Raw genomic sequence first — 10,755 nt, 5'->3', positions numbered from 1 at the left:
GGCCACAAACAGTCCTTCCAGATGAGACAGAGGTTCACCTGCCTCTCCTCCAACCTACTCTACTGTATCTGGTGCTCCCAATGTGGTCTTCGCTACATCCGGGAGACCAAAGGTAAACTTAAAGAACGTTTCACTGAGCATCACAGCTGGGTCTGAAGGGGACAACCTGACCTCCCAGCCACTACCCATTTTAATTTCCTTTCCCACTCACTTTCTGACATGACCATCCTTGGCCTCCTCCATTGCCACAACGAACCAATCCGCAAATTGGAAGAACAACTCCTGCCTGTGCAGCCTACAGCCGGGAGGACTCAACACAGAGCTCTCCAATTTCAAATACCCTCCCTACCCTTCACCCAACTCCCTCCCCAGTCCCACCCCTTCCCTTCCACTCATCTCAGCCACCTACTGGATCACTCCCCCCATTGGCTAACCAGGTCATACCCTCTGCCTGTCTTCATCTATCACCACCCTGCCCCCGCCACCCCCCTTATCTGCAGCTCCCCCTACACCGGTCCTGAATAAGGCTTACACCTGAAACGTCGACTTTTCCACCTCCTGATGCTGCCTGGCTTGCTGTGTTCTCCCAGCCTCCTGCTTGTCTACACAAAGTAGAGTTGAGCCATGATAGGAATAACAGCAAAAGCCTTATGCAGGATAGAATTTCATTCAGAACACTTTTTTTTTCTATTTTTTGCCCCTTCACCCACACTGGCTCCCAGCAAGTAGCCAATGTGACTTTAACAGCCATTGGTTATCAGGTTGAGTCGGCAACCGGCCAGTGAATAGGAAGCTGGAGATATCTATGTCACTTCCTGACACAACAAACTGAGCCTCCTGAAACAGTACTGTCCAGATCTGTTAAGAAAATGAAGCCTGTGGCTGTGATTTTGTAGCTCCTTTTGTACCCCTCTGCTTCACCCATCATTGCTATTCAGGTATAGATTTCTCAAGAGCTGGCTGCTGCTGAAGCTAGTTATATTGGCTCCAATCTGTGGTCCAATCTAATGCAGCCAATGCCCAAATCATCTCAATGTGATTAATTCAACCAATAACAGTAAACTTTCAGCAAAACTAATGTCAACCTTTATCCAATAGTAGATAAGAAAACAGTTGGTTACTGAGTATTTATTGCATTGAGATGGATTAATCCCTTTTCTGCTCACTTACCCCACCACATATTGCTCCCCCCTCCAGTAGCTACTATGTTCTCACCTCCTCTTCACTGGAGAGTTTCAGGATACCCATGGATGTTTATTAAATCGAAAAGCACATTGAATTTAGCTCAGGCTAAGAGCAAACATTCTCCTCCTAATGTTGGACTCTTCTCTAACCAACACAATATGATCGAGTCTAATGTGGGTTGGAGTTGGCTTCCTGATGTGCCAATAGATTTGCTGTTGCAACTCTTCCGCCAGAAGCTGAATCTGGTTGCCTTGACCCTCCAGATTAAAATGTTTGTCTTGTTAACACCATTCCAAATCCGTAAAGAGCACTTTGCTGAAATAGATACATAATCACTACAAGTTCCAGTATGAAGTCCTGTAGAAAATGTAGAAAGTGCTGGAGTACTGTATGATGATCTTACCTGTGCTCAAAATCATTTTCTGAATGGAACAGTTGTTGGACTCTAATTTACACACAGATATGGGAGAGCTCAGTGGTTAGTACTGCTACCTCACAGCACCAGGGACCCGTGTTCAATTCTAGCCTCAGGTGACTTTCTGTGTGAAGTTTGCACATTCTCCCCGTGTCTGTGTGGGTTTCCTCTGGGTGCTCTGATTTCTTCCCACAGTCCAAAGATGTGCAGGTTAGGTGAATTGGCCAAACTAAATTGCCCATAGAGTCCAGGAAGGTGCAGGTTAAGTTCATTATTCATGGGAAATGTAGAGTATCAGGATAGGGGAATGGGTCTGGGTGGGATACTCCTTGGACGGTTGGTGTGGACTTTTAGGGCCAAATGGCCTGTTTCCACACTGTAGGGATTCTATGATACCAAGTCAACGTACATTTGAGGGCACAATGCTTTTCATGCTGTAATTCGTTTGGTGCAACAATCAAGAACTGATTTTAAATTTGGATAGGCAAACAGGTTTTGAGTTCCTGAAGAAGGGCTTATGCCCGAAACGTCGATTTTCCTGTTCCTTGGATGCTGCCTGACCTGCTGCGCTTTTCCAGCAACACATTTTCAGCTTGAGTGAATTAAAGTCAAGCTGAATCTCTTTTTAAAGAACACTCTATTGGAAACAATAAAAACAACAAATAGAGACATAAAGTCACAGAGATGTACAGCACGGAAACAGACCATTCGGTCCAATTCGTCCATGCCGACCAGATATTCCAATCCAATCTAGTCCCACCTGCCAGCACCCAGCCCATATCCTTCCAAACCCTTCCTATTCATATACCCATTCAGATGCCTTTTAAATGTTGCAATTGTACCAGCCCCCACCACTTCCACTGGCAGCTCATTTCATATATATACCACCCTCTGCGTGGAAAAGTTACCCCTTAGTTCTCTTTTATATCTTTCCCTTCTTACCCTAAATCTATATCCTTGAGTTCTGGACTCCCCCACCCTAGAAGACTTTGTCCATTTATTTTATCCATACCTCTCATGACTTTATAAACCTCAATAAGATCATCCCTCAGCCTCTGACGCTCCAGGGAAAACTGCCACAGTCTATTCAACCTCTCCCTATAGCTCAAATCCTCCAGCCTTGGCAACATCCTTGTAAATCTTTTCTGAACCCTTTCAAGTTTCACAACATCCTTCCGATAGGAATGAGACCAAAATTGCATGCAATATTCCAAATACTAGCAGAATTTTCATCGGGTCCATTAAAAGTATTCAGACCTTAATAGATTATCAAGGAATATGAATTTCCTTTACAACTATAAAATAATGTTATGCACTACATGTGACACTATGAGTCATATGCTGTTGACATTAGGCTTAAGTTACCTGTGAAGTGACCAGGCCAGGACTGAACTGGGGAAACAGTGAAAACGCATTAATCTTCTGGAGAATTCCTGGCCAGAATCACTCTATCTGGAGATTAATTACAGACAGAATGAACCATTGGGAGGTGGGATAACAGATTATAGACATTTGGGTGAGAATAGATTATTTGAGATGTTGGCTTTTCCTTGCTTCTTTTTTCATGTTAGGGCTGCCATGACCATATCATTACAGATCATTAGTTAAAGATACACTTAGCAAGATGCGTGGGTCATTCCTTTAGATGAAGTGTCCTCATGTTTACAACACGGTGAGACTTGGAAAACGGGCTTACCTCTTAGCTGACTGTCACTGATAAAACAGCTCTTGAAAGCAGCCAGGGAGGTGGAAGGTCATGTCCACAGGGTTAAAGGTCATTGATGCTTGGTCAGCAAAACTGCTTTACAACAACTGTTGACTCCAGCTAACTAAGCTTGGAGTGGCAGTGCCTGTCAAGTCTTTGCACAACGAGCTAAAGAAGGATCAATGCATGTAACCTGCACTACATTGCAAAGACACTATTAAAGAGAAATTAATCTACAAAATAAAACTCAGCAAGTATGACTACATTAGACTACATTAAACAAAATAAATTGTCTGTAAAATTAAGTTACTTCATACAACTGGAACAATCACTTTCAGACAGAGTAATACAGTGTACATCTTAGTGGCATGTCATAGAATCATAGAATCCCTACAGTGTGGAAACAGGCCATTCAGCCCATTGAGTCCACACTGACCCTCCAAAGAGCATCCCACCCAGATCCTATCCCTGTAACCCTGTATTTCCCATGGCTAATCCACCTAGCCTGAATATCCCTGGACACTATTGGCAATCTTTGCTAATTTTTTTCCAATGGATCACATGTTTTCTGTCTGACATCTCCCATTTCTTTAACATCTGAGTATGTAATTGTGCTGGAAATACATGATTATCATAGCTTTCACATCCTCAGGTCTACTTGAAGAAGTGCCACATGATTTAATGGGGAGGGTATCTGTACAGAGAGGCCTGTGGCCCTTGTGTAGAATGGCAAGTGGTGTCTGGAAAATCAAGTAGAGATTATCAATTACAAAGTGTAACAAGTGAGTAATTTTGACATTTAAGTCAGTGATATCAGAATATGTGTGAATGTACAATGTCCTGATTTTCTTTGTTGGCAGAAATTGCCTAATTAAAAAGGACCGACTGGGTTCTTTTTTACATTGTCAATATGAAAGTAAATTGTAGCAGCAGATCTCAAATAGTTGAACTCTAAATGTGTCTTATTTATAACAGTTCAAGTATTTTTAACACTTTTACTCAGCAAGCACATCAGGCTCAGAACCAAATGTGCTGAACTCTGGATCTGAATTCCCAATGCAATCTCTTGTCAGTCAGAACTCTGTAAGAGTAATATCGTATGGAACAGCAATGACCATTCACCCTCTCAACCTTGTTCCACCTGTCATCTGGATCATGGCTAGTTTCCATTTCCTTCCTTTCTTCTCCATATCTCCTGAAAACACTAGCTAACAAGAATCAATTGAACTAATTTTTTGAAATATCGATTGACTCAGCATCAACAGCCTTTTACTGGGAGAGAATTCAATATTTCACACTACACGCCATGTGAGGACATGTTTTCTGATTGCATTTCTGTGTGGCCCCTTATGTCTGGTATCTCACACCAGAGAAAACAGCTTCTCTGTATCTAACATCTGCTCAATTCCTTTTTATCATTTTAATTGCCTCAGTTAGATCACCTTCTGCCTTCGTGACTCAGGGAGTGTGACCAAAGCTAGCATATTGTTTCAGTGGCATGCATTGAATTGTCTCTTATCTCCAGTATATCCCTCCTGAGGTAAGATGCCTAGAGCTGAATGCAATACTCCCTCTCAGCGCTGTTTGAACAAGGCTCCGTAGTATCACTTCTTCCCATTTGCCTTTCTGGCCGCTTGAGATAAAGGTAATGGTCTATTAGCAGTTTTAAATTATTTTGTAACTTTGTGTCAGCGATTGGTGTGTTGCATATAGCAATACCCTACTGGGCAGCATGGTGGCTCAGTAGGTAGCACTGCTGTCTCTCAGCAACAGGAACCTGGATTTGATTTCAGCCTTGAGTGACTGTCTGTGTGGACTTTGCATGTTCTCCCTATTTCTGCTGGCCGCTCTGGTTTCCTCCCAGAGTGTCGCAGGTTAGTTCAGCTAGCCATGAAAAGCATAAGGTTACAGGGATAGTTTGGGGGTCTGGGTGGGATTCTTTTCAGAGAATTGGTGCAGACTCGATAGACCGAGCGGCCTCTTTCCACACCGTTGGATTCTGTGATTCAAGTTACTAGTCATTCACAAAATTTCTACCTGTGAAATTGATTCTAAACGTTTTCTTTAAAGAAAAGCTAAATTGGATGACAATTGAAGTTTGATGCCTTCACAAGTGAAACGGATGTTAGGGAGATGATAGGCTGGAGGGCTGTTGGCGTTCAATGTCTTCATGTTGGTGCATGTTACTGAAATGAAGCTAACTGTTGTTACATTGCTAGCTCGATAGCAACATGATTTATTTTCATTTCAGAACTACGAGATTCCAGAGGCTTCAGTGTAAAATCTAGAGTGTTACATTAACCACTTTCCAGTCCTCATAGACCCTCCCCAACTCCAGTGATTCTCAAAAGATCAATGCTAATGCCTCAACAATTTCCTCAGCTATGTCCTTCAGACCTCTGGGGTGTACTCCATTAAGTCTGGTGATTTATCTATCTTTAGTTCTCTCTGTTCCAAAGCACTTTCTCCTTTCTGATGCCACTGCATTCTCCTCTGCTTTGAAGTTCTGGTATGCTGGTGGTATTTTCCATGATGAAGACTGATGTAAAGTATCTTTTAATTTCCTCTGCTATTTCTTTGTTCCCTTTTACTAGTTCTCCAGCCTCATTTTCCAGCAGTCCAATGTCTACCCTTGCCTCTATCTTACCTTTTAGATTTCTTCAAAAAACTTCTTCAATCTTCTTTTATACTACCAGCTAGCTTACTCTTATGTTTTATCTTCTCCCCTCCCTCCTCTTCTCCATTTTTTCTTTATTCTCTGCTGATTTTTGAAAGCTTCCTACTAATCTCTATCACATTATATGCTTTTTGTTTTGCTTTTATGCTCTCCATGACTTCCCTCGTCAACCATGGCTGCCTCCTCCTCTCATTAAAATGTGTCTTCTTCCTTCAGATGAATTTCCACTGTCCCTTCCAAATCGCCCCCAGAAACGTCTGCCATTGCTGTTCTACCATCTTCCCTGCTAGGCTCCCCTTCTAATCAACTCTGGCCAGCTCTTCCCTCATGTTTTTATCATTCCTTTACTCCATTGCAATACCATTACATTTGAATCCAGCTTCTCCTTCTCAAACTGCAGGCTGAATTCTATAATATAATGGTCACTGAACCCTAAGGACTCCTTCATCTTAAGCTCTCTGATCACATCTGCCACCTTGCACATCACCAAATCCAAAATTGCCTGTTGCCTTGTGGACTGTGCTATAAGCTGCTCCAAACAACCATCTTGTAGGCATTTCATTAATTCATTTTCTTAAGATCCACTACCAACCTTATTTTCCCAATCCACCTGCATATTGACGGTCTCCATCGTTCCCCACATGAAAGTGTGCTTTTCTCACAGTTGTGCCTTTGTTATCCCTTGATTTATTTTCTTCCCTACATTTGATTACTGTTGGAAGGACAGTAAACAACTTCCCCCAGGGTCTATTTTCCTTTGTAGTTCCTCAACTCTGCCCATACGGACTCTATATCTTCTGACTGTATATCATTTCTTGCAATGGATTTAATTTCATTTCTTACTAGCAAGGAAATACCCCCCCCCCTTTGCCCATCTGCCTGACCTTTCAATAGGACATATCTCCTTGGATGTTTCATTCCCAGCCCTGATCCCCTTGCTGACATGTCTCTGTAATATCCACAACATCATGCCTGTCTATTTCAATCTGCGCTACAAGCTCATTTACTTTGTTTCCTGTACTGCATGTATTTCAGTACAATACCCTCTTGTAATTGTCTCCTCATCTGCTGTGCCTGAAGTTAGATTCCTGACCCTTTCCAAGCTCTCTGTCCTATTACTTGTTCTGGAAGCTTTAATAATCTCTGCTGACCCCAACCCCCTTTAACCTTTTCCATAATTTTCCATTTGGATCCCCGCTCCTACTGCTTAGTTTAAAGCACGATCCACAGTCCTAGTTATCCACATTTTAAACATTTTACAATCCCATTTAACCCAATCTGTGCTTTCTGATATTGGGGGGTGGGGGAGTCGAAATGCCCCAAAATTTTGCTTTAAGAGATTATTTACTTATTTCTTATATGACCATGTCATGCACAAACTAGTTGCCATATTTCCTGCATTATGACAGCCCCTACATTTTAATTTCTTAATTGTGGCAAATTTACTTATAAGGGGAAGTTTACAATCATAGAGTATAGTTTGGGCGTTGGTTTTGTTCAAAGACTGCTTATGTTAGAGGTGACATGAGGTAGAGAGCTGACTGAGTTCAAAAGCTGGTTGAGTTGAAGGGTTGTTCGCTTGCAAAGTATTCCTGTACACTCATGTTCCAGAAAGTATATTATGTGTCTTTGTAAAGATTTATAATTCTGGAATGTCTGTGGTCACAGGCAGTTAATGCACAGCAGTGGAAATGCTTGCTGAGTTCACATTATCTTTTGCATGGTTAAAAGGAACTTCAAACATGAGCCTAACTGGGTTGCCCTTGAATGACATTCACTAACCTCAAACTACTGCTACTTGAATCCCTGTTGTACACTATTTCTCTGACTCAAGTCTTTCAAAACCTGACCTTCATAATACTTGTAGACAAGGTCACCCTGCAGACAAAAACTCGATCAAATCCTGTCTGTTTCCTAGGAATGGACTGCTATATGCTCTGGTTCTCTTGGTAAAAAAAACATATCTCTCTCTGATAATATTCAATGATTGAACCCTCTGGGGTAATTCTCAACCCCTCTGAGTGGAGACACTTTTCCTCAGTTGAATTTGAAATGGCCTATATCTCATTCTGAGACTCTAAACCTTAGTTCTAGAAACGTTGTCAACCTTGTGAACTTCCTGAAGAATTATAATCATTTGTCGATGAGATGAATGCTCATCTTTCTGAACACAAGGGCTATTTTACTCAACCTGTTCTCGCAGAATAATTCCCTCAACCCAGAATTCAGTCACATGAGCCTTTATTGTATTCTTTCTAAGAAAGGTGCATCCTTATTTTGGTAAAGAGTCAAAAATAATGCAATGAATTCCAAGTATGCTTACTCCGAAGCCTATGTAATTGCAGTAAGACTTCTTTGCTCTTGTAATCTTTTTCCCTTTTTATGAAGGCTAATAAAACAATTGCTTTCCTAATACCTTGCAATACCTGTGGGTTAATTTTCTGATGTTCATGTCACGTTCAGGTACCTCTTCATACCAACTGAGGGAATTTTCATCTTTTGTGACTGTTGGGGCAGGTATGAAAAGAAAAAGGATTTCTTCTTGGATGTGGGTTGAGTTTTCTCAAGTGCTTATGTTCTTCTCAGCTCATTGCATTTTCACGCATGGGTAAAATGCCAATTTATTTTGTGTCAATGGGTAGAAAGTTTTCTCTCTCTCTCTTTCTACTTCTCTCTCTTGTTCGTCCATTGTCCTTCGAGTTTCTGTGCTGTACTTCCCTATGACTCTATTAATCTATGACATTGACTTTCTGGTTTTCCACATCTAAGTGTCTATTTAAAAGTGCGCTGACAAAACCTTACTCACTGCACCAAAGGAGCATCACTCAACCTCTACTCACCCATTGTTGGAGATGTCAGACACCAGGCACAAAGCTTTAGCAACACTTAACCTGCCCCCCTCTTGTGGACAGCTCAAGAGAATCTGACTCCAGTGCCACTTAGAGGATGAATGCTTTACCACAGTTTGTGCCATTATTTACTCAATGCTTCATGCTTCTTTGGGTTTGAATTAGCACTGCTCATTTGCCACTGCAAAGGGTTGTCACACAGGAGATTTGATGCCAAGCATTTCCACCAGTTGTCTTATATATAGTCAATGTTGGTCACTTCTTTGCAGCTACCAGTGTAGCACTACTGGCACCACACAGTAGTACTGCCCCTCACCTGTCAGCCATGAGAGGTACAACACTCAGCAGCTTGTGTACCATCAGCAAGGTGGCCTTTCAGATCTTGCAGATCCAACTACATTTCACCAAAGGCTTGCATGGGACAGGGATAAAACCACAAAAGATGAACCCTGTTTTAGTTAAAGCTGCTCGCAGATCACTTGGGTAGACTAGTTAGCTCAGTCAGGTTTCAATCTTAATATTGTCAGCTTTTAACAACAAGGCAGGCTGCGTATGAGCTGATGGGTCAATCTCATGAGCTGATCACTAGAGAGTCTGAGCTTTTACCACTGAGCATTTGTTGTGACTGAGCCAAGTAAGTGACGAAGCTTGTACTCACTGGAGTTTGACAGAAACTGTCCACCCTGTCAGGTACACACTTTATTTTTATAATCATGTGTTTGGTTCCTGTTTTTGGCGAATAAGTGAATTAACTCCAGGCTGGGGTGAGTGTTTATGACTTGCTCATGAATGCAAAATAGGTGAAAGTTGGCAAACAAACTGGCCTGAAAGGTTTTGACAATTCAAAAGCAAAACGTTAACCCGCTGTCAGGAAATTGAACTTCTTACTTCCTGTCCAATTAAATTTCCCTACCTACCTGTTGCAAAGCTGGGGATGGGTCTGGAAAACATTTTGTATAATCTCACTTTTAAAAATATAGCCTTCTATCCTATTTTTCTTACTAAACTGATTATTTCACATTTTTCCATTTTATATTCTATGTGCCACAATCTTGCACATTCATTTACCAAGTATGTTTTTGTAACACCTTCACAAATTTCTCACAGCATTGCTTTCCCTTTAGCTTTGTGTCATCACCAAACATAGATAAACTATACTCAGTCCCCTCAGCTAATGATTAAAATAGATTTTAAATAGCTGAGAGCCCAGCATACATCCTTGCAGTGCACTCTAATAATTACTTGCCAACCCAAAAGTGACTTGAAATAACTACACAGAAGTCAGTATCTCAACACCACGTCACCTTTTATTTACATGTTGGCATTTCTTGACACTGACCCAGCTCCCTCAGAGCCATTAACAGAGCAAACGGAACCTTTGACACTCCTGTTTATGCCTGTCAGCCAGGGCTCTCTGACTGGACCAGAATAACAGCCCCAATCAGAGAACTCATATTCTATGAGGTCCACCTGGTTAACCTTGTTACAATCACAATGCCACTCTTTGATTCCTACTTTTTTTTCAGTTATTAAGCAATCATCCATTCAAGCTAATGCAGCACCCTAGTCCATATCAGGCCTAAGTTTGTGCAATAGTTGTGTAACATCTTGTTGAATGCTTTTTGAAAATCAAAAATGCTACCTCCATTGGTCCCCCTTATCTTAGAGTGATAGAGTCATAGAGATGTACAGCATGGAAACAGACCCTTCGGTCTAACCCGTCCATGTTGAACAGACATTCCAACCCAATCTAGTCCCACCTGCCAACACCCGGCCCATATCCCTCCAAACCCTTCCTATTCATATACCCATCCAAATGCCTCTTAAATGTTGCAATTGTACCAGCCTCCACCACATCCTCTGGCAGCTCATTCCATACACGTACGACCCTCTGCATGAAAAAGTTGCCCCTTACGTCTCTTTT

This window comes from Chiloscyllium plagiosum, chromosome 22, assembly GCF_004010195.1.
Source record: "Chiloscyllium plagiosum isolate BGI_BamShark_2017 chromosome 22, ASM401019v2, whole genome shotgun sequence".
Taxonomy (NCBI): Eukaryota; Metazoa; Chordata; class Chondrichthyes; order Orectolobiformes; family Hemiscylliidae; genus Chiloscyllium; species Chiloscyllium plagiosum.
Note: the sequence above shows the minus strand (reverse complement) of the source record.